Here is a 21,940-nt window from a genome sequence, read left to right as displayed (position 1 = left end):
AGCGTATAATATTATGTATACTGTTTCCCTCTGGTGGTATGACAGCGCTGATGTAACAGAGACAGCAGATCCAGGAAACAATTTTGCGCAAGCCTGCTGTAACACTTATCTGCGTATTAATTAGGACTACAACCCCCAGCAGATAGATACTGTAGGCAACGTATAATATTATGTATACTGTTTCGCTCTGGCGGGATGACGGCGATCATGTAACAGAGACAGCAGATCCAGGAAACAATTTTGCGCAAGCCTGCTGTAACGCTTAGCTGTGTATTACTTAGGACTACAACCCCCAGCAGATACTGTAGGCAGCGTATAATATTATGTATACTCTTTCCCTCTGGTGGGATGACGGCGATCATGTAACAGAGACAGCAGATCCAGGAAACAATTTTGCGCAAGCCTGCTGTAACGCTTAGCTGCGTAGTAATTAGGACTACAACCCCCAGCAGATAGATACTGTAGGCAGCGTATAATATTATGTATACTGTTTCCCTCTGGCGGGATGACGGCGATCATGTAACAGAGACAGCATATCCAGGAAACAATTTTGCGCAAGCCTGCTGTAACGCTTAGCTGCGTATTAATTAGGGCTACAACCCCCAGCAGATAGATACTGTAGGCAGCGTATAATATAATGTATACTGTTTCCCTCTGGCGGGATGACAGCGCTGATGTAACAGAGAAAGCATATCCAGGAAACAATTTTACGCAAGCCTGCTGTAACGCTTAGCTGCGTATTAATTAGGACTACAACCCACAGCAGATAGATACTGTAGGCAGCGTATAATATTATGTATACTGTTTCCCTCTGGTGGGATGACGGCGATCAATTTTTTGGAAAAAGCCCACTGCGTATATAGCCTGGATATCTCTTTCCCTGCCTCACCAGTACTGCCCCTATACTCTGTACAATGACTGCAGACTGCGGACGCAATGCTCTGCACGGCCGATATACAAAAAAAAAAAGTTGTGCAACACTGCTAAAAGCAGCCTCAACAGTACTGCACACGGTCAGATGTGGCCCTAAGAAGGACCGTTGGGGTTCTTGAAGCCTAAAATAACTCCTAACGCTCTCCCTATAGCAGCAGCACCAGCAACAGCACTTTCCCTGATCTCTGTCAGAATGCATCTGTGGCGAGCCGCGGGAGGGGCCGATTTATATACTCGGGTGACACCTGATCTCGCCAGCCACTCACTGCAGGGGGGTGGTATAGGGCTTGAATGTCGCAGGGGGAAGTTGTAATGCCTTCCCTGTCTTTCTATTGGCCAGAAAAGCGCGCTAACGTCTCAGAGATGAAAGTGAAAGTAACTCGAACATCGCGTGGTACTCGCCTCTAGTAACGAGCATCTCGAACACGCTAATACTCGAACGAGTATCAAGCTCGGACGAGTACGTTCGCTCATCTCTATACTCTACTCATTTACAGAGGTCTGTTCAGGCAAAACTTCATGCTATTAAAAAAGGTCTAGAGGTTGTGTATCTATAAAGTAAAATATTGCATATGTTAAAGAGTACATTACATTAAAGGGGTTTTCTGGGACTTAAATATTAATGACCTATCCTTAAGTCACCAATATGAGATAGGTGGGGTGCTGACAACAGTTCCTGTTTGAAGAGGCCGCCGGGTTTGCTTAGTACTGCGACCTCTTCTCTGGCCTGTGATGTCACATTCATTGGTCACATGGTCATTCTGCAGCTCAATTTCATTCAATTCAATGCGATTGAGCTGCAGTACCAAACATCACTGCTACGAAATAAACAGTGCTGTGTGTGGTATACCATGAAGGTGATCGGTAGGAATCAGGCTACCACCCATCCGATATTGATGACCTATATCTAAGTCCCGAAAACCTCCTCCAATATATGCTATGTATACCGATAATGTTATATGGGCTGATTTGGTTTGTCCACAAAATGCTCCATTATAAACCATACAAAGTTTCTCATTTTCTTCATAAATAACAAGAAAAGGTAAATCATGACATATTTCTCATTATTCCCCAAACTACAATGAAGTCACAATGGATTGAGAACATCCTAGAACATGCTCTTAAACTATGAGGGGGCCCCTTATTTGTAGGTGAGGTTCAGTTGATCTAAGTGATCATATGCTATGAGGGCCTTTCTCTGCCTGCACCAATCTTTGGTTTAGCAATATCACTGACTATTTTGTCCATGTTTTTATGTTTTACTTCGTTTAGGAGACACTTTTTAAAGGGAATGTTCAGTTGTAAAATATAGATGACCTATGCTTAGGATAAGCCATCAATAGTAGAGCATAGCTGAAGGATCCACTATCTGGGTCCTCTAATAATTAGGCATTTGCCAAGCCAGTGTGCTCATGCACTGAGCTGATTTCTGGAGAATGTAGACAGCTTTGTTCTCACTGCAGTGGCCCAGCTTGGTATTACACATAATGTTCCCATTCACTTCAATCAGAAATTTTGCCTATAATACAAAGTCTTGTTTCATTGTAGGGAATGGAACCATCTACTTCCTGCAGAAATCAGCTCACTGCATGAGCACACCGGCCCAGAGAATAACTAATCAGAAGGGATTCCAGGTAGCAGACTATTTGTGGCCTATCCTAATAGTCAAAAACTGGACAACCCCTTTAAGTTAAATCAAGTTGAAATTTAGAAATGTTAGTATGGGTTACAACCAATAGTGACACCCATATATCATATTCTGGCTAGTGATGCCTCAGTAGAAAAGGCTTGAAAAGCCGAGCCATAGAAAATGTATCTTGCTTACATAAGAAATCAGTGTCCTCTGATAAAAGTGGTTTTCCTCTTCTCTGAGCCTCCTGTGAATATCAGAAGTTACTTGCGATGGCTATATGTTTGCTGACGTTAAAGGGGTTGTCCCGCGCCGAAACGGGTTTTTTTTTTTTTTTTTAACCCCCCCCCCCCCCCGTTCGGCGCGAGACAACCCCGATGCAGGGGTTAAAAAAACAACCCGCACAGCGCTTACCTGAATCCCGGCGGTCCGGCGTCTTCATACTTACCTGCTGAAGATGGCCGCCGGGATCCTCTGTCTCCGTGGACCGCAGGGCTTCTGTGCGGTCCATTGCCGATTCCAGCCTCCTGATTGGCTGGAATCGGCACGTGACGGGGCGGAGCTACACGGAGCCGGCATTCTACACGAGCGGCCCCATAGAAGACTGCAGAAGACCCGCAAGCGCGGCTAATTTGGCCATCGGAGGGCGAAAATTAGTCGGCTCCATGGGAACGAGGACGCCAGCAACGGAGCAGGTAAGTATAAAACTTTTTATAACTTCTGTATGGCTCATAATTAATGCACAATGTATATTACAAAGTGCATTATTATGGCCATACAGAAGTGTATAGACCCACTTGCTGCCGCGGGACAACCCCTTTAATTTCTCATTTATTCAGTTTCTTTTCAATGCAAAACATAAAACCTAAAAATAAACTAAAATTTAAAAAACTATTAATTTAGTCTAAACAGTAATAAAATCAGATAATGGTACAGCAATCATGGACATTCCAATTCTTTGTACGACACAAATTTCATGGGTTGAAGTTCTCAAAAAACTATGACTAAAAACACAATGGGGGAAATTTATTAAAATAATGATTCCAGTATTTGGCATAAAAGGTCAGAAATGTTGCTGCACCCCACATTTATGCTGTAATTTGTAACTGTTTTACTTCTCTTGCCACCATGAAAAAGTATCAAGAAAAGTAGCAGAGGCAGGCCGGAAGGAGTGGGGTCATGTTGGTCTGACAAATTTACTATAATTTAACCCGGAATTGATGCAAATTTTAGTGCAAATCTATTTCTACTGATGTTGTTTGCCGTTTAGTCATTCACACAGCTGTGTGATACCCATGTATCAGCTTTGACAGTATCATCCATCGTGGCCTTTAGTGGCCAGGTCTTCTTTTGCCATTATCCTGTCCAAGCATTTTTCTAGCGACTCTGCTCACATTACATGGCCAAAATCCATGAGCCTGAGCCAGGTCATCTTCCTCTCCAGTAATATATCGGGTCTTATACGATTCAGGACTTCTCTATTTGTTACTCTTGCTCTCCAGGACATACACAGCAGCTTTCGCCAGCACCACAGCTTGAATGCATCAATCCTCCTTCTTTCACCTTTTTTCGCAGTCCAGCTTTCACACCCATACATGGCTATGGGGAAAATGATGGTTTGCACTATCCTGCATTTAGTTGCTGTGACGATATCTCTACTTTTCCAGATTTTGTCCATATTTAGCATCGCGCTTAGCCTCAACCTAAAATACGCTTAGCCTCAAAATACTATGTTTTATCTCTGGCATAGATTCTCTATTCTGGTCAATTTCGAACAAAGGAAGATGAGTCTTGCACGCATTCTATGGCCTAATTGCTATTTTTTGAAGTCATTATCATTTTTGTCGTCTTTAAATTTAGCTAGAGGCCCATTTTTTCACTTTCAGTTAAAATCTTACATATCAGCTGGTTCAGACTACCTTCTGTTTCTGCAAATAGAGTTGTGTCATCCTTGTAATGGAGATTGTTGATGTTTCTGCCACCTATTTTCACCCCGGTTTGCGTGTCTAGGTCTATTTTCCACATGATCACTTATACATATAGGTTAAACAAGAAGGGTGAGAGGATGCAGTCCTGTCGGCCACCTTTGCCAATCCCAAACCAATCTGTGTCCACATACTGTCTTCCCACTGTGGTTTCTTGATTGGTATAAAGTGATTTTATCAGCTTGATTAGATGTGCCAATCCACCCTGGTTTTGTAGGGCGTTCCATAGCTTGTTATGGTTGATGCAGTCAAAGGCCTTGATGTTGTCGATGGAACACATGTAGATATTCTACTCATAACAGATGTATATTTCAATTTCTTGAGCAGGGACAGAAAAAGATATGTCAGATATATTAAAGCATGCCTAACTTTTCAGGTGACTTTTCAGAATAAGATTTTTAAGTAATAAAACTATTTCTGGCCATTATATGACTTGAATTGTGCATTTTCACCAGTTTTCCTCTTTTAAAAGCTGCATCTCTAGCTTTCAGACTTCCTTGATAACTCCACTATCTATTGTGCACCTTATTTGTGTATCTGTCCAGAGCCTTTTGATTAGAGCTTGTAGCTGCATCCCATTTTCCTTAAATTTGGAGTCTTAGGCCCAATGAGGGATGAGTCAGTGTTGGGCACCACCTATAAAAAGGTCACCTTGATATGGCAAGTGGGCTCACATATTTTGATGAAAATTAGCATTTTTATGCAGTTAGTAATAAGTTATGCAATTTTAATTCAGATATTAAATGTGTATAAGTGCTGCTGCCATACATTTCTATTTGTACTGTATTGTCACAGCCATGGCAGAAGTTCATCTGTGCATTTAATTCATTTGTAGGAAGTGCTGACTGAATTTGCTTTTTGTTGTAGTTATATATGCTTTAATCTTGAGTTTCAAAGTCAGAAAGTTCTTATACAGAGACATGCAGTAATTGCCATCTTCTAAGCAACTCTATGCTTTACATAATTTGCTCAGCAAAAATACTCAGTGATTTTTCGCTCGCGTATAAAAATCGCTACATGCCATGATCTTTCACGATGAACCTATCATAATTAGAGATGAGCGAGCGTACTCGGATAAGCACTACTCGCTCGAGTAATTGGCTTTATCCGAGTATCGCTGTGCTCGGGGCTAAAGATTCGGGTGCCGCTGCGGCTGACAGGTGAGTCGCAGCGGGGAGCAGGGGAGAGCGGGCGGGAGAGAAGGAGAGAAAGATCTTACCTCTGTTCCTCCGGACTCTCCCCTGCAGCTCCCCGCTCCGTGCCGGCACCCGAATCTTTAGCCCCGAACACAGCGATACTCGGATAAAGCCAATTACTCGAGCGAGTAGTGCTTATCCGAGTACGCTCGCTCATCTCTAATCATAATGATAGGTTCATCTCGGAAAATCGCGGTGACTTTAGTGTTCTCCCGCAGCGGAAATATGCGGTGGTAAACCCCAACGCCCATTGGCCAGTGGCCTAAATGCTCCAGTTTAGGTGACTGAATTTAGAGTGTTTAAAATTGTTTTTGGTAATTACCTTTTTTACTGAATATCATATCAAAACTTCCCATATTAAGATCACTGTGGGCCAAGCGCTCTTAGACCTGCACAATTTACATTGCAGTTGATCTATTGGCAAACCACAACACGAAAAATGTTACCCAACTTGGTTCATACACAAACTGAAAGGTAGTTGTCTTTAATCCTGGATAATGTACACAGCTTACCGTACAACTGCTAGCCATTAAATTCCAATACTCCAATCTTTACTAAAGTTCTATTCTGTTTCTTTTTGTCATCATCTACCACCTCCCTCACTGCTGGACCACCCTGAACTATTATAGAACTCTATTTTGACTAACACTCTTGGTAAATGTATGCCCTTTGGCCTCCAATGCCATGCAAATAAAGATGATTCCCAAATCCATATCTGCTTCTGCATTAATAAGCATAGACACAGGATCAGGACACAGCACCGATATTTAAGCAGCTATGCTGCTGTGGGATCATCACATGACTAGAATGGATTTTTATCTACTGGGTGTACATAATAAAGGGTTTTCAATTAATTACGGCAAGCAGTGATCTTGAAAGCGACAAGAGATTTATACAGAAAGCATAGTGAAAAAAAAGTAATTATAAACAAATAGTCTTTATTTGCTGAAACTAATTTGACTTTAAAATACTTTAAAGGGAATCTGTCAAATCACGAAAGAACCATAAACTACGTTATGGTACTGTTAGGGGATGTGATAGGGAGTTAGGTGACGTATTTTCTATACTCACTCTAGTATAGTATTTTCTATACTATACTTTAGTGCTGTTACGCGGTAATATCCGCACTCCGCACAAAAGTCAGATTAGTTTATGGTGCTGTGGGTACGTGGCAGGTTCCCTTTAAGGCCATGTTCAGATGGTGGCTGACCCTCGGATTTCTTCTGCAGATTTGCAGTTCAACACACTGAGGTTCCACACATGTATTTAACCCCATTTAAATCAGGCTAATCCGCGTGTGGTCACTCATCACAGTTTCCACATGGTGAACGCGTCACTTTCAATAGAATACGGTTCTTGGGCAGATTTTGTTGTAAATTTTGTCACAGACTATGACAAATCAGCTCTGACCCATGAAGGCATTGACTCCATAAGACTTTTAAAGGGTGTACTTTTAAAGAAGTATCAGACTAATATTAGGCTCTGTGGTCAATTTAAAAATTGCAGTATTTTAGGATTTTTTAAAATATAGACCAAAAAGAAAAAAAGAAAATCACAGAAAGGTCTTAAGAATATGTTTCATCACAGCCCAATATCGCCTTCGCCACCTATGTGAAAGCCCAACTGATGCGACATGATTTTAGGAGAAAAAAGCCTAGCATCACTGCAGGGATGAAGGTAATCCCCGTCGTGGTTGTCACAGTCACGGCAGAGGATTGCAGAGTTCTCCTCATGTGTATGATGTAGAGATGAGCGAGCGTACTCGCTAATGCAAATTACTCGAGCGAGCGGGCATGTACTCGAAAACGGCAATACTCGCTCGAGTAATTTGCCTTAGCGAGTACGCTCGCTCATCTCTAGTATGATCCCATTCAAATGAATGGGGTTCATATTTGTGCGAGATTTGTGCGTCTCTCAACGCACAAAACTTGCACGATTTTCTCGGCCGTGTGAAACCGACCTAAGGATATTTAACAAAAAAGAAAAATATTTCAGTCATTCTAAGATTGGTTAAAATATCATAAAAGATAGATGTACAATATTACTTAATACCAGATTAATAGCAATGACACCATTATAACCACATGATGAACTCACATCCGCCCATACGCCTTTTAACGGTGGCATTAAGGGGCTTTATTCTAATGCAGTCTTTTGATAGCGGCTGCATTAGAAGCCTGGCACTGGTCTCCCGTGCCAGGTGGAGCGGGTGCTCAGTTGTTGGATAACAGCCTGGCACCTGTTCAAATGGCGGGGACATAGTGTTACACTGGAGCCACATATTATTAAATAGATATACAGCGCAGCACTACACTGCACTATGGATAGCACTTATTCTATATTGTAATGGAATAGATGGATAGATGGACCCATTCTAGGATGCCTGTTGATGTTATGCATGGGCAACGCTCCTCTCTGCGCTGGCCCAGCAATTTTATCGAAAAGTGGGCGCTCCGCTCCGGACTGGCAGATCTATGTATAATTTATGCCAGAAACTGGTGTAAATTTTACCAGAAATGTAAGCCAGGTCGGACCTGGCATACAATTCTGTCTAGGCGCACGGAGCTGCCAGGGGTGCGCTGAATACATGAAGAGGTGTGCGCCTCTTCATGAATTCAGTGCTTTGGGATAATTGTATTAAACTCACAGGATCCGACTTTACATATCTGACATCATATCTGTGAAGTGTCCAGTATTTTTCTCTATCGGTTTTCCTTAATAACAAATTCTAATAATTCTTTTTTAGTTCAATCGGTTTTTATTGGTTTTCAAAGAAAAGTATTATATAGACATTGCACAACATCGTTGATATCAACATGTGTCCGTATAAGCACAACAAACAACATATCTTGGTTTCCTAATACTTATGGCATGAACTAGATTGTATAGCTTAATCTCTTGTGTCTCGTATCAGAAATTGGGAACTGCGCAATGTAAGATTATAACAAATCATGAACATAACTGGGGGGGGTAAGGGGGGGGGGATGAGTGGAGAGGTGAGGCGGGTGTAGGGGAAGGGGGGGGAAGGGAAAAATATCAGCCTCGCTTACCCGCTCCTAAAGGTTGTTATCAACCTAACTGACCTGTTTCCAGCCATTTTTTGAATTGGTCTGAGTCTCTCATTACGATCCAAGGGCTCCAGAAATCGTGGGAGTACAGTCGTTCCTGCTCGCAATCAGCCCCCTCCTCTTCATACCTCATAAGGAGGTTCAGTTTCTCAGCCCAAACTATTCTAGTGGGAGGGTTCGTGGATCTCCACAGCCCAGGGACAGACATCCTTGTCGCCAGTATCACCATCCTTAATAAGTCCGCCTTGACTTTGGCTATAGGTCCGGGGAGCATCAGGAGCAGGGTCATTTCAGCTGTCAGGGACACCGCCGACCTGGTCATCTCGTTGTATAATGTTTCTATATTATACCAGAGTTCTCTAACTGGGGGGCAGTCCCACCAAATGTGCGACATTGTCCCAGAGCCTTTCTGGCACCTCCAACAGGTTGGGGGTATTTGTTTATCGAGTTGATGCAGTCTCGACGGTGTCCAATACCACCTGGATAGGACCTTATAGTTTTGCTCCTGGAGTCTCCCAAATCTGGAACTTTTGTGGCATAAAAGGAACGCTCTCTGCCAATCTGCCCTCGTTGGGCTTCTGCCCAGTTCTGATTCCCACTGGGCTGTGTAACTGGGTGGTTCGTCCGTCTCCTTTGTCAGCAGCAACTTGTAAATAGTTGATATTCCATGCTCGGTAGGAGCCGAGGACATGCACAGGTGCTCAAACGGCGTCAACTGCTTATTACCACACCCCTCAGACGCCAGGGACCCCACAAACTCCCTAACTTGAAGGTATCTCAGCCAGGCTCCCGGGTGTGGGATGGAGTTCCCGTGAATCTCCGTCAGGGACTTCATTCCATTTTGGGTCAGTACATCTCTGACTCTCGGTATTGGATGACTAGGGAGGGATAGTATCGATATAATGCTTCTAGTTGCTGGGAATTGAGGGTTGGCCAGTAGTGGTGTAAGGGGGCCCGGTACTGTTGCTAGACCTAGCTTTGATGCGAATGTCCCCCAGATCTTGAGAATCCCCTTGACAAGTAGTGACAGGGAGGTGAGGTCTCCCATGTATTGTCTTGGGATCCATGGGGCCCCCTGTATCGCCCTAGCGTCTGATTCATGTTCCATTTCCACCCACAATTTTGTCGCCCTCCCTTGAAGTAGTGTGAGGACGCAATTGGCTATACTTGCTTTATAGTAAAGCGCAAAGTCTGGAAGCCCCAGCCCTCCCTCCTCCTTGGCTCGGGTGAGCACTCTGTAGCTAAGCCTCGATCTACGCCCTGCCCATACAAAATTAATTATTAGGGAGCGGATGCTGAGTAAGTATTGACGACCTAGGTGTATCGGCATAGTCTGACACAGATACAAGAACTTCGGAAGGGCGTCCATCTTTATGGAGTTAATCCACCCCGTCCACGAAACATACAGTGGGCTCCACCTGTTTAGGTCTGCCCTCAGCCTATCTGCATAGGGGAGGAAATTTAGTTCGAATATCTGTGCCGGGTCCGCCGGTAGTTGAACCCCAAAGTATTTTATATAGGAGTCTTTCCATTTGAAGGGGAAGGAAGCAGCGAGTGCCTCGGCCTCCTCCTGAGGGAGGGTTACATTAAGAATTTCCGATTTCTGGAGATTCACTTTAAAATTGCTGACCTGGCCATATCTTTCAAACTCCTTCATCACCACCGGTAACCCCACTCTAGGGTTTGACAGGAACAGGAGGAGGTCGTCCGCAAATAATGCTAGCTTGTGTTCGGAGGGGCCCTCCGCCTGACCTCTAACCGATCCATTTTCCCTGATGGCATTGGCCAAGGATTCCATAGTGAGGGCGGTAGCAGGGGCGATAGAGGGCAGCCCTGCCGCGTCCCATTCTTTATCATTATCTCATCCGACAAGGCACCGTTTACTCGTATCCTTGCGGAGGGTCCATTATATAGCGCCATAATCCACTTTCTCATCCTTTGCCCCAATCACATTCGGCAGAGGGTCCCCTCCAAGAAGCTCCACCTGACCCTGTCAAACGCCTTCTCAGCATCTACTGCTAAGAGGCATAGCGGTTTGTCCGTCGATCTTGCGCGTGTAATTAGGGAGATGGCTTTGATGGTATTATCTCGCGCCTCCCTGCCCGGGACAAATCCTACCTGATCTTTGTGTATTAAGTCAGGAATGTGTCTACTGAGCCTGTTTGCTAAGAGTTTCGCCATCATTTTTATGTCTAAATTCAGTAAGGAGATAGGCCTATAGCTAGCGCAAGAGGAGGGATCCTTGCCTGGTTTTAGAATTACCACTATATGGGCCTGAAGGCCTGTGGGGGTAGGGGGCTTCCCCTGGAAATATCGTTAAAGACTTGGGTTAGGAAGGGGGATAGTTCTTCCGCAAAGAGCTTAAAAAACCTGGCTGAGAAGCCATCCGGGCCTGGGCTCTTCCCTATCTTTAGGTTTTTGATTATGTCGGTTATCTCCTCGCAGGTGAAGTCCGCCTCCATGGCCTCAGACTCCTCCGCTCCCAGGGGTCCTGGTCCATATCTATCTAGGAAGGCTCTCTCTTCACTTTGCTCCCCCTCTCCTTCCTGAGCGGGCCTATCTATGTCGTATAGTTTCTTATAGTACATGCGGAATTCCTCTAGGATGTCTTTAGTGGAGATCGCCGCCCCCCCCTTTGGCCCTCTGGATTTTGGGGACATGTGTTTGAGGTGTTCTAGGGTGGAGGACTCGCGCAAGGCGGCGACCACATTTGTCCCCGGTCTCGTACACTTCCCTCCGCATTCTGTCTCTAAACGCTAATGTCTGTTGATCTAAGATTGATATTATTTTTTGTCTAAGTGTTGATAAGTCTGCCCGTAGTGTGTCGCTTGGGGACCTTTTGTTTGCTATTTCTTTTTCCTGTAGTGTGGTAAGTAGGTTTCCCAGTTCCTTTGCGCTTTCTCTTTTTAGCCTGGCCCCTTGTGAGATTAGGGTGCCTCTCAGGACACATTTTAGCGCTTCCCATTTAAGTGGGGTCCGTGTGGGGTCATTATTGTGGTCAATTAGGAAGTTATTTATGGTTGATTTGATCTCTTGCGCACATGTGGGGTCTTTTAGGATATTATCGTTGAGTCTCCACCCACGTGCCCGGGGGTCCCTAAGGGGGCCGTCCAGGTCTGCGTATACCGGGGCATGGTCTGACCAAATAAAAGGTCCGAATGTGCATGCCGGCTTAAAGTCTAGGAGAGCGTGGGAGATCCAAATATAATCAAGCCTGCCATAGCTGTTATGGGCTGCTGAGTAGAATGTGTAGTCCCTGGCGCCCGGATGGAGCAAGCGCCACAGATCTACCAGGTGCATGTTCCCCAGCTCCTTAACCAGGGCCCGTGCTGCCAAGCGGGAGACCGAGGACTTACCTGAAGACGAGTCTAATTCGGGGTCCATCGCCAGGTTGAAGTCGCCTCCTAGAATAATAGCGGTTCCGTCCGCGAATTCCGATAATTCCCTCATGGTACCTATTCCAAAGGCGATCTGTCCCTGGTTTGGGAAATATAAGTTAGCTATTGTAATTATCCTGCCCGCGACATCAGCTTTGAGGAAGAGGTATCTGCCCTCAGGATCGTTCTTCGTGCCAAGGGGTTGAATTTGCAGGGAGTTGTGTAAAGCAATGGATACTCCTCCTGATTTGCGGTTTGGATTAGAACTATGGAACCATGTGGGGTACGCTCTCGTGGAGCAAGACGGGATTTCTCCAGTCTTAAAGTGTGTTTCCTGAAGGAGGAGTACCTTTCTCCCTTTTTTCTGCATGTGATACAGGATTTGCCCCCTTTTAGAGGGGATGTTCAACCCCTTGGCATTATAGGAGCACACCGTTAGGCTAGCCATAGGCCAAGATATTATGCAGGTTTCCCATGTGGCGTAAGCGAGGTCGTGGTTGGGTAGGGGTGGGAGAGAGGGGGGTTGGGTAGTGTCTGGGGAAGTCCTGGGAGGGGAAGATACAAACCAAGAACATTAATTGGCCTTAGTTAGGCCACTCAAATCAAAATTACTAAAATAACTGGAATAAAATATAATGGAATACGCTGTCCGTAGATGCAGCTTTGAGCTGCCTAATCTAGGTGGAGGAGAGGGGAGACCGACAACAGAGGTCTGCCCCCGCCTTCACCGCCGAGCATATGTATCTTTTGTTTTCTCCTGGGGAGAAAGAGGTAAGGTGGATCGGAGAGAGAGAGAAAGGAGTTAGTGTGTGGGCAAAAGAGGTGGACAGAACGAGGGGGAAGAAGGCGGAGAGAAGTAAGAGCAAAGAGAGAAGAGGGGGGTGAGGAGGGGGGGGGAGAGAGAATTTGCTTATCTGCAGACTACAGTCATGTCCGCCGCAGGACCCTTAATTATCTTTGTGGTAAGAGGGAGTCAGATTCAGGATCACGATTTTGAGTTCGAGCAAGAGGGAGATGACCCGCCAGGGACTCCATCCCGGGTGTTCTTCGTAGAGACGCGAACCAGGGTAGAGCTGCCTGTGGTTTGTGTTGCTCTGCGGGTCTTAATCGGCATCTTGATCATTTGATACTCTGTTCTTGTTCCTTTTTCTTGGGGCGCCTACGGTTCGCCAGTCTGTTTTGGGTGGAGGAACCAGCATCCCTCCGATCCTGGGCCAGTCAGGGATTGCTATTTGTGGAAGATCCAAAGTTCCTAGAAATTTAGGGAGGTCGCCCAGGTGCCTGAAGGTGGCCAATTTCCCTCCTTTTTTGGCTTGTAGCTGTAAGGGGAATCCCCATCTATACGGGATGTCTTTCTCTCTCAGGGCTGTCAGCAGTGGCTTGAGGGCTCTGCGGAGCTGGAGGGTGCGTTTGGATAAATCCGCGTATATGGCTACCGTGCGGCCCTTGAAATGTAAGTCTTCCATCGTGCGTGAGCGTTGAAGAATTTGCTCTTTCTCTTTATAAAAATGAACCCGACATATCACGTCTCTGGGTTTAGTAGGGTCTAGCTACAGGGGTCCAGAGTCCCTTTCTTACTCCCCTGTTTCTTGGGGTAATGAGGGGTTAATAGAGGGTCCTCTTGTGGGTAGCTGTGTTCTGGGGTGGCCTTTATGTGAGGCTCATTATGTCCCCTGCAACTTTGATTCTCCTTCTGGGAGGGGTGAGCCCCTGCAGCTGGGATACTAGTGTGAGATGCAGTCTCTGGTTTTCTGCTGCCTGGTGTGCTCTCCCCCCCTCTATCTTCCAGGAGTCTGTCCTGCATGTGGCTATGTTCTGGGGTGGCCTTTATGTGAGGCTCGTTTTGTCCCCTGAGGCTTTTATTCTCCTTCTGGGAGGGGTGAGCCCCTGCAGCTGGGCTGTGAGATGCAGCCTCTGTTTCTCCGCTGCCTGGAGCGCTCTCCCCCTCCCCCCCTCCCCCTCCGTCTTTCAGGAGTCTGCTCTGTGGAGCTAGATCGGTGCTGGGGGCTGCTGCTGCCGGCGTCTCGTCTCCCTCTGGGCTGCCTGGATCCCTGGAGTGCTCGGTGGGGGGCCTTTCTGCAGCGTCGCTCCGCACCTCCTCTTCCCTCCCCCCTCTTACTTCTCTGGCCGGTCTGCGGGGCGCCATCTTGCCTCTCCTGCTCGATGTGGGGATCTCTTCGGGGGAGTGGAGGAAGCGCTCCATTCCGGGTCCGGATGTCTTCCGCGGGTGCTAAGGGGTCTCGGCCGGTCTCCTCTTCGTCATGCCCGGTCAGTGATGGGTCTGCGGCGGCACACTGGTCTGTTCTGTCGGCGGGTCCGGCGGGAGCTCAGAGCAAACGCGGCTCACTCCATCGGCAGTTAGCCACGCCCCCTCCAACACGACTTCTTTTTGATACAAGCGGTGAGTCCTTGATGCTAACAGCGAATACTTCAAGTTAAAGGGGTTGTCTCAAGGCGAAAGCGTAAAAAAATTTTTTTTCACTTACCCCCGCATTCTGCCCTGTTAAAAAGAAAACATAGGTTAGTTTTTAAAAAGCACATTGCACTTACCTGCATCAGCGTTCTGCAGCTTCTTCTATTCTTCTTTTAAAGATGGCGCCGCTGGTCTTCTCCCACGGTGCACCGCGGGTCTTCTCCCATGGTGCACTGTGGATTTTCTTCTCCTTCCTAGCGTTCCATTGCCGATTCCAGCCTCCTGATTGGCTGGAATCGGCACACGTGACGGGGCGGAGCTACGATGACGACGCGGTGAGCAGCTCTCCGGCACGAGCGGCCCCATTCACCAGGCAGAAGCACAGACTGTGCAAGCGCGTCTAAAAAAGCAAGAAGCCAGCGAAATTAGACGGAGCCATGGAGACGTGGACACTAGCAACGGAGCAGGTAAGTGAATAACTTCTGTATGGCTCATATTTAATGCACGATGTACATTACAAAGTGCATTAATATGGCCATACAGAAGTGTATAACCCCACTTACTTTCGCGAGACAACCCCTTTAATGATACAATATACACAAAACAAACCATCTGCTCCAGAAATAACACGGTGTGCTAGAAACAATGTAAGATTTATTTCAGAGTAATTAGGCACAAGTTTATAACAGAATGGAATCCTTTTACAAGAATATCTCTTAAGGGCCCTTATTACTATAAGAACGCCAAATAATCTTAAAGCAACAGGTCTACTATTACAACAAGCAAAACACTGATGCATCAAAACTAAATAGATGAAATGTTCTTACAAGCAAACAGGAAAACATCTAAAATTAATAGGAAAACCTTATAAACAGCCAATAAAAACATTGTTGCACAAATAAGAAACTAACAGTGACAGGAAATCTACAGGATTTATACCACACAGTCATAAATGGGAACGATCTGTGTTCTGTTGTGCTTCAGAGTTGATGTCCTAATAGATAAAAACATGAAACAAGGGTTCAGTATTCCATTCTTTAATTACATATACATATGTATTGAGTTATACAGTATATGCATTCTAGAAGTCTAAGACAAAGTTTATCAATGATAGAAAACTAATATCAAGTAATTCATATCTAAAAATCTAAACTTTGCGGTTAGGTTTATAACAACCTTTAGGAGCGGGTAAGCGAGGCTGATATTTTTCCCTTCCCCCCCCTTCCCCTTCCTCTACCCCCGCTTCACCTTTCCACTCATCCCCCCCCCTCACCCCCCAGTTTTGTTCATGATTTGTTATAATCTTACATTGCGCAGTTCCCAATTTCTGATACGAGACACAAGAGATTAAGCTATACAATCTAGTTCATGCCATAAGTATTAGGAAACCAAGATATGTTGTTTGTTGTGCTTATACGGACACATGTTGATATCAACGATGTTGTGCAATGTCTATATAATACTTTTCTTTGAAAACCAATAAAAACCGATTGAACTAAAAATCTAAACTTTGGTTATGTTGAGTGAATTATGACCACAGAAGACAAATACCATATAGGACCTCTTTAGTAAGATACAAGGTGAAGTCCCCTGGTGCAAGCATTGAGTAGTGACCAACTCCTATGGTGACGTCACATCGTCACGTTTTCTTGGCAGACTGTTTTTCTGGGGTGGTTTGCCATTGCCTCTGCACTCAACTCTTCTACTGTTCGGTTCCATCATAGGAGCTGAACAATGGGATAGACCGAAGCACTGGATCGGCACATGCCAGCACCAAAGGGCCCCCAATAAGTATAATGGGTCCATGTGACTTCCATCCAGCTCTCTGACGGTTTCCCAGACAAAGTAGAAGAGCATACTGCACTATTTCCTACAGGATTTTATGCCAGATCTGCAGTGGACGGTCCAAACAAATCGCCAGGCACAGATATGAACTTGCCCTACGTTTGTTGAATAGACCATAAAAGAATAAGTTCACACATTATCCTCTACCCACACTTATTTTGCTAGGACAACCCCACTGAAGGCGACCATACACGTTATGCAGAAGTAAGCTGACGGTCCCTTATCATCTACTTTGATCTATAGAGCTACTTGTGGGATCATTCATACAAATGATCCCATGAATGACTGACTGTCCAAATTGATGTTATCTTAATTGTATGGCCAGATTAAAACTGAAGCATAGTGATATAAGGAGTCAGGTAAAGCCGCTTATGCCAACCTCTCCCCCTCCTACCTCCATGTGGCCATTCTACAGAGATTAAAGAAAACATAAAACAGTGTAATTACTTACTACTTAAGGCCCATTTACACGTAATGATTAATCGCCCAAAATTTCTTAAAATGAATTCACACTAATTAAAAAGTTAAACATTAAGCAAGTTGCTCGCATAAACACACGTCCACCTGAGCAAACAACCTAAACAGTGTTTATCTTAGCTAATGAGGGAAATGGAGAGGATTTCAGACCATTATCCTTCCATCTAAATGCTATGCATTTCTATGCAAAAAATCGTTAATTCGTTCAGTCGTTCCCTCGTTCAAATGATATCGTTGTGTGTAAATGGGGCTTAACACTTCACAAGTGAGTCTGTAGTTTAGATCTGAGGCGGTCAGGCAAGGCTTCCTCTGTGTTCTCTTACTGTGTTAGCTCTGCAGTCTCTTCGCATGGCAGAGAAGTGAGAGCGGAGCATGGCTTGTCATCCTCCCTCTCTGCCATACAGCCTTTATCCTGAATCCTCTTCCACCCGCCCCTATAAAAACAGCAAATATACTGGCATCTCTAACAAGAGGCAGGAGACGAGGTTGAAAAAAAGTCCTGACTGCTGGCAACGAGGCTGCTCCCGGCATGGGGCCGCCTTAGGCACTGGACCTCCAATGTCTAGGGGTAAATTTGGCTCTGCCCCCTACCCTTATCTGGCAGTTGCCCTAATGTGCCACAGAAGTCTCCCCCTCTAGCTCACTTTAGTGATGCAGCACTGGCCCACATTCAGATGATTAAGTGGCACATGTAAGTCTTGCTTGTCATCCTTTAAAAGTCAACTTTTCAATAGAAACTCCTTTTAGAGGAGCAGCTTTCATAGACTAAAAGGGTAGGGAAAATCCTTCACATATAAATCAAGTTGGGATGGAGCCTGGGGTCTTCCCAAGGGTAGACATTTAGGGGGTGTCACTGCAGGGTTAGAAGATTTACTGCTATATTATTAGACAGCACAGCTGACTCTCTATTAAAAGCTTTATTAAATACTATTTGCCCTTACCTAAAACTGCACTGAAATCTTTAACCCACGCTACATCAGACACAGTTTATAACCACCTGAGGGTGAAACCTACCACAAATGGTGTTATTAATCAGACATGTGATTTCCATGCTCTCGCACTGACGATCTGTTCAAATGAAGGACAGGAAATATTAATGTAATACAAACAGTTCTATAAAATACGTCTAAAATGCCTTCAGTTGGAATTCCTGCCTAAAATGTCACTTTTTATTGCAATTTTGAATTTATGTTGCAAAAAACAATGGTGACAAAGAACTCTGTTAGCTTAAGTGCATTTTTAACCCCTTGGTGAAATAAGTAATTTTATCATTAGGGGCCAGTAAATCGAATCCCTTTTTGTGTTCCAGCGATCAAAACTTTTTCATTTTTTCATCAATGTAGCTGTTTTTCACCTTGCGTTTGACAGGACGAGGGTGCATTCAGACGACCATATATCGGCTGGGTTTTCACGCCCAGCCGATACACAGCGTCTCTCTCTGCAGGGGAAGGAGTCTGGAAGAGCAAGGAGCAGTGCTCTGAGCTCCCACCCCCTCTCTGCTTTCTCTCCACCCCCTCCCCGCCCCTGTGCACTGTTTGCAATGAGAGGAGGAGGGACGGGGCGGGGCTACATTTAATGAATTAGCTCCACCCCTGTCCCGCCTCTCCTCATTGAAAATAGTGCAGGGGAGTGGAGAGGAGGCAGAGAGGAGGCGGGAGCTCAGAGCACTGCTCCTGGTTTTTCCAGCCTCCTCCCCAGCAGAGTGAGACGCCGTATATCGGCTGGGCGTGAAAACCCAGCCGATATACGGTCGTCTGAATGCAGCCTTATACAAAACAACTTTGGGTACACGTAATGTATTGAAAAACTTATTATTATTTTTATTTTCTGGAAGCAATAGAAAAAAAGCTATTTCCCCATTGTTTTTTGTGATTTATTTTTATGACATGGTATAAATATTATGTTACTGTTATATTACCTTTCATCTACAAGCCATTACGCCTGTTTCACGCGGGCTACAAAATCCCACGATTTTGTTGCCATGCAACATCGCTACAAAACACATGTCTGTGAAGCCCATGGTCTCCAATGGGTTCTTTCAGGCTACAAAATATCTCATGTGGATGAACCCATTGGAAACCATGGGCTTCACATACATGCGTTTTGTAGCAACATCGCATTGCTACAAAATGGTGCGATTTTGTAGCCCCTGTGAAACAGGCCTAAAGATTATGACAACACCAAATTTATACAGGTTTTATTTTGCTTTACCACTTTCGCACAATATAAAACCTTTTTTTTTCTTTTACACAAATACCTTGTGAGGCGCCACATTCCAGGACCAAAGCATTATCAGCTGACAGCGGTATCAGGCCTGTTTATGTCAGATGTGTAGTTTTAATGGGTAACATTTTCAGGTATATACAATTTTTTTATTCCTTTTTTTATATCTATTTAGGGGAAGCGAGACGATCAGAAAACAGCTTTTTTGGATATTCCTTTTTTTGCTGAATTTGCTGTGATTGAAATATAAAGTAATATTTTATAGTATGGGCTGTTATGGATGTGGCAATACCAATCATGAGTAGGGTTTATTTTGTTATTTTTTCAGTATTTAAAGCCTTGTGTAAGGGGTAAAAAGTTGTATTTTTTTTCTATAAAAACATTTAGATGCCACGGTCAGCAATGACTGCAGCATCTGTAGTATTAAACTGTGTAAAGTAATTTCACTCCTTTTGTTGTAAAAAGCCCATATATAACAATGCTCTCTGATTGATGGGAGAGGTGGAGTTAGTGGTGGGAGTAGAGGGTGATACCATACACAAAAATTAATGCCCCCCCCCCTCCCTCTCTCCTCACCACACTAAATGAAAAAATGACATCTATAATTTTAGTATTTCCAAACCCATTTAAAACTGCTATAGCTCCAATTCTGTAAGGGCTACAAATATTCTATCTGGTAGCCCTGATAGAAACAGAGCTACAGACAGTTAAAGTAGAACAAGCTCTGTTCGTTTAAAATTATAATGTCCTTTTCCTGCAGAAGGGACAGAGCCCGTCCTGAACTGCTGGGGGGATTAAGGGTCTTAACCCTTTCCAATCCACTGTCTGACGTCTTCAGACATTCTGATTGAAGGCTGTACAGCTCGGATGTCGGAAGAGGTCCAGCAGGGTATTCTTACTTTATATTACTAGCCGCTCTGTTGTCGATGGCTTCTTTGGCATGTCACATACTGCAGTACTGGCTCTAGCCAGCAGATAGCGCCATTGTAAAATGACAGAAAGAGAAAGCCCCATAGGAAACCCCGAATCCAAAATTGGATTGCAAAGGGTTAATGAACACATTCTAGGATCAGAATCAGTAGAGGGGTGACCACTCTGCTGGTATTTACGTAGACCCGGTATGATCACCTCTGTTACAGAAGCATCACAATATTACACAGTGCTGGAGCTTTGTGGAAAGTAACAGGTATAAGCGTCAGGAGAGACATGGATCTGTCATAAGGGGAGCCCTCAACATCATTGAGTCATTTTGGGAAGAACTCAAACAAGCAGCTTGTGTTAGATGTGCCGTTAGCAGGATGTAAGGACTGTTTTGTCAATAAGAATGGGCAACTTTACCACACGACAAAATAAAGAATGACATTCACAGCAATTATGAAAGACTACAAGCGGACATGCAAAAGGAGACAATGCATGATATTAGGACTGCCACTTCCTCTCCCAGCTTCCAGCAGGATGATCAGCCCCAGTGTTTCCCAAGAGTTTTAAAGCCAATTACCTGTACTCAAACAAATAGCTTCCTACTAATAGCACAGCATAAAAAACAAACTAATTCTCAGGGGGTCAGAATGAGATCACATGACCCACCTGAAGAGAAGGACTCCAGGAATCTTCGGATAGATTAATAAACCAGGTAATACTAGCTGGGGAAACGGGTTACATAGTAAATGAAACACAGAATGTCTCTTTAAATACAGATTGCTTACCAGTTTGGTTTAGTGAACACTGAGGTCCAGGCAGTGCATCATCATCATCAAAGCCTATAATAAAGATATTCAGCAATATTATATACAGTGTATCACAGTTTTGCCTTATCAACTCCTGGGAGTCTGATGGTTAGTATGAGCTATAATGGTCTGATTGGGGGAGGGTGGGATTACACACACACACCATTATAGTTTTGGGAGATATGAAGCAGACAAGCAGCGTCCACCAATCAGACTTTTACTGCATATCCACTAAAAGAATATTTACTAGAAAGCTAAGGCAGCCAATGTTATTTGTGGCATCTCTGGTGTAAGGGTACTTCTACACAGGACGACTTTCAGGCCCTTAAGGGCTAATGCCCACAGATAGATTTATGTTACATTCCCCACGGCGTAAATCTGCGGCAGAATAACGCAGCTATTTGGTTCTACTGAACCTAATAGCTCAGTCAACACAACTAACTGAAATGATCCCTCCAGGGTATCCACCCCTGCCCCCCCCCCCCCCCCCCGGGAGAAAGCCGGAGACAAATCAGGTTGGAATATTGGAATATGGGTCTTAATTACCATACATCAAACCCCCTTATTGCACAAATGCCTTCAGAATCCTTTACAGCAGGGGTCCCCAACTCCACTCCTCAGGGACCACCAACAGGTCATGTTTTCAGGATATCCTATAGTGAGAACACCTGTGGCAATGTCTGAGGCATTCACAAGAATTACATCACCTGTGCAATACAGAGAAAATCCTGAAAACATGACCTGTTGGCGGTCCCTGAGGACTGGAGTTGGGGAACACTGCTTTACAGGGCTCCAGGAGGGAGGAGGGAGCTGTCCAGTGCTGATCCTCTCTCCTATACACTAATGCCCTGCATCACGACAGCAGGGAGCTGTCCAGTGCTGAAGTGTCTCAGCTGAGACTGCTACTCAGCTTGTATGGCGAGAAGGCAAGGGGGAATGAGTAATCCCAACCAGAATTTGGGATTGGCTAGGATGAGAGAGGAAAGGAGGAGCTTTACATATATAAGCGCTGACTGTATCAGACGCGCGGCACTCACTATTGGGATGCCGCCAGACATCACGGCCG

General features: G+C 44.8%; 1 long non-coding RNA gene across 1 annotated transcript; it reads right to left on the bottom strand.

Moving 5' to 3' along the window:
• Window positions 1–15,525: 15,525 nt before the first annotated feature.
• LOC136612241 (uncharacterized) lies at window positions 15,526–20,905 on the bottom strand. The gene is made up of 3 exons (XR_010790378.1): window positions 20,854–20,905; window positions 17,939–17,992; window positions 15,526–15,596 (listed from the first exon to the last, which is right to left on the bottom strand). It is a non-coding gene; the product is annotated as an uncharacterized lncRNA (long non-coding RNA).
• Window positions 20,906–21,940: the final 1,035 nt, after the last annotated feature.

The sequence above is a fragment of the Eleutherodactylus coqui genome, chromosome 1, assembly GCF_035609145.1.
Source record: "Eleutherodactylus coqui strain aEleCoq1 chromosome 1, aEleCoq1.hap1, whole genome shotgun sequence".
Taxonomy (NCBI): Eukaryota; Metazoa; Chordata; class Amphibia; order Anura; family Eleutherodactylidae; genus Eleutherodactylus; species Eleutherodactylus coqui.
The sequence above is the reverse complement of the archived record's forward strand: the minus strand, read 5'-3'. Positions and strand labels throughout refer to the sequence as shown.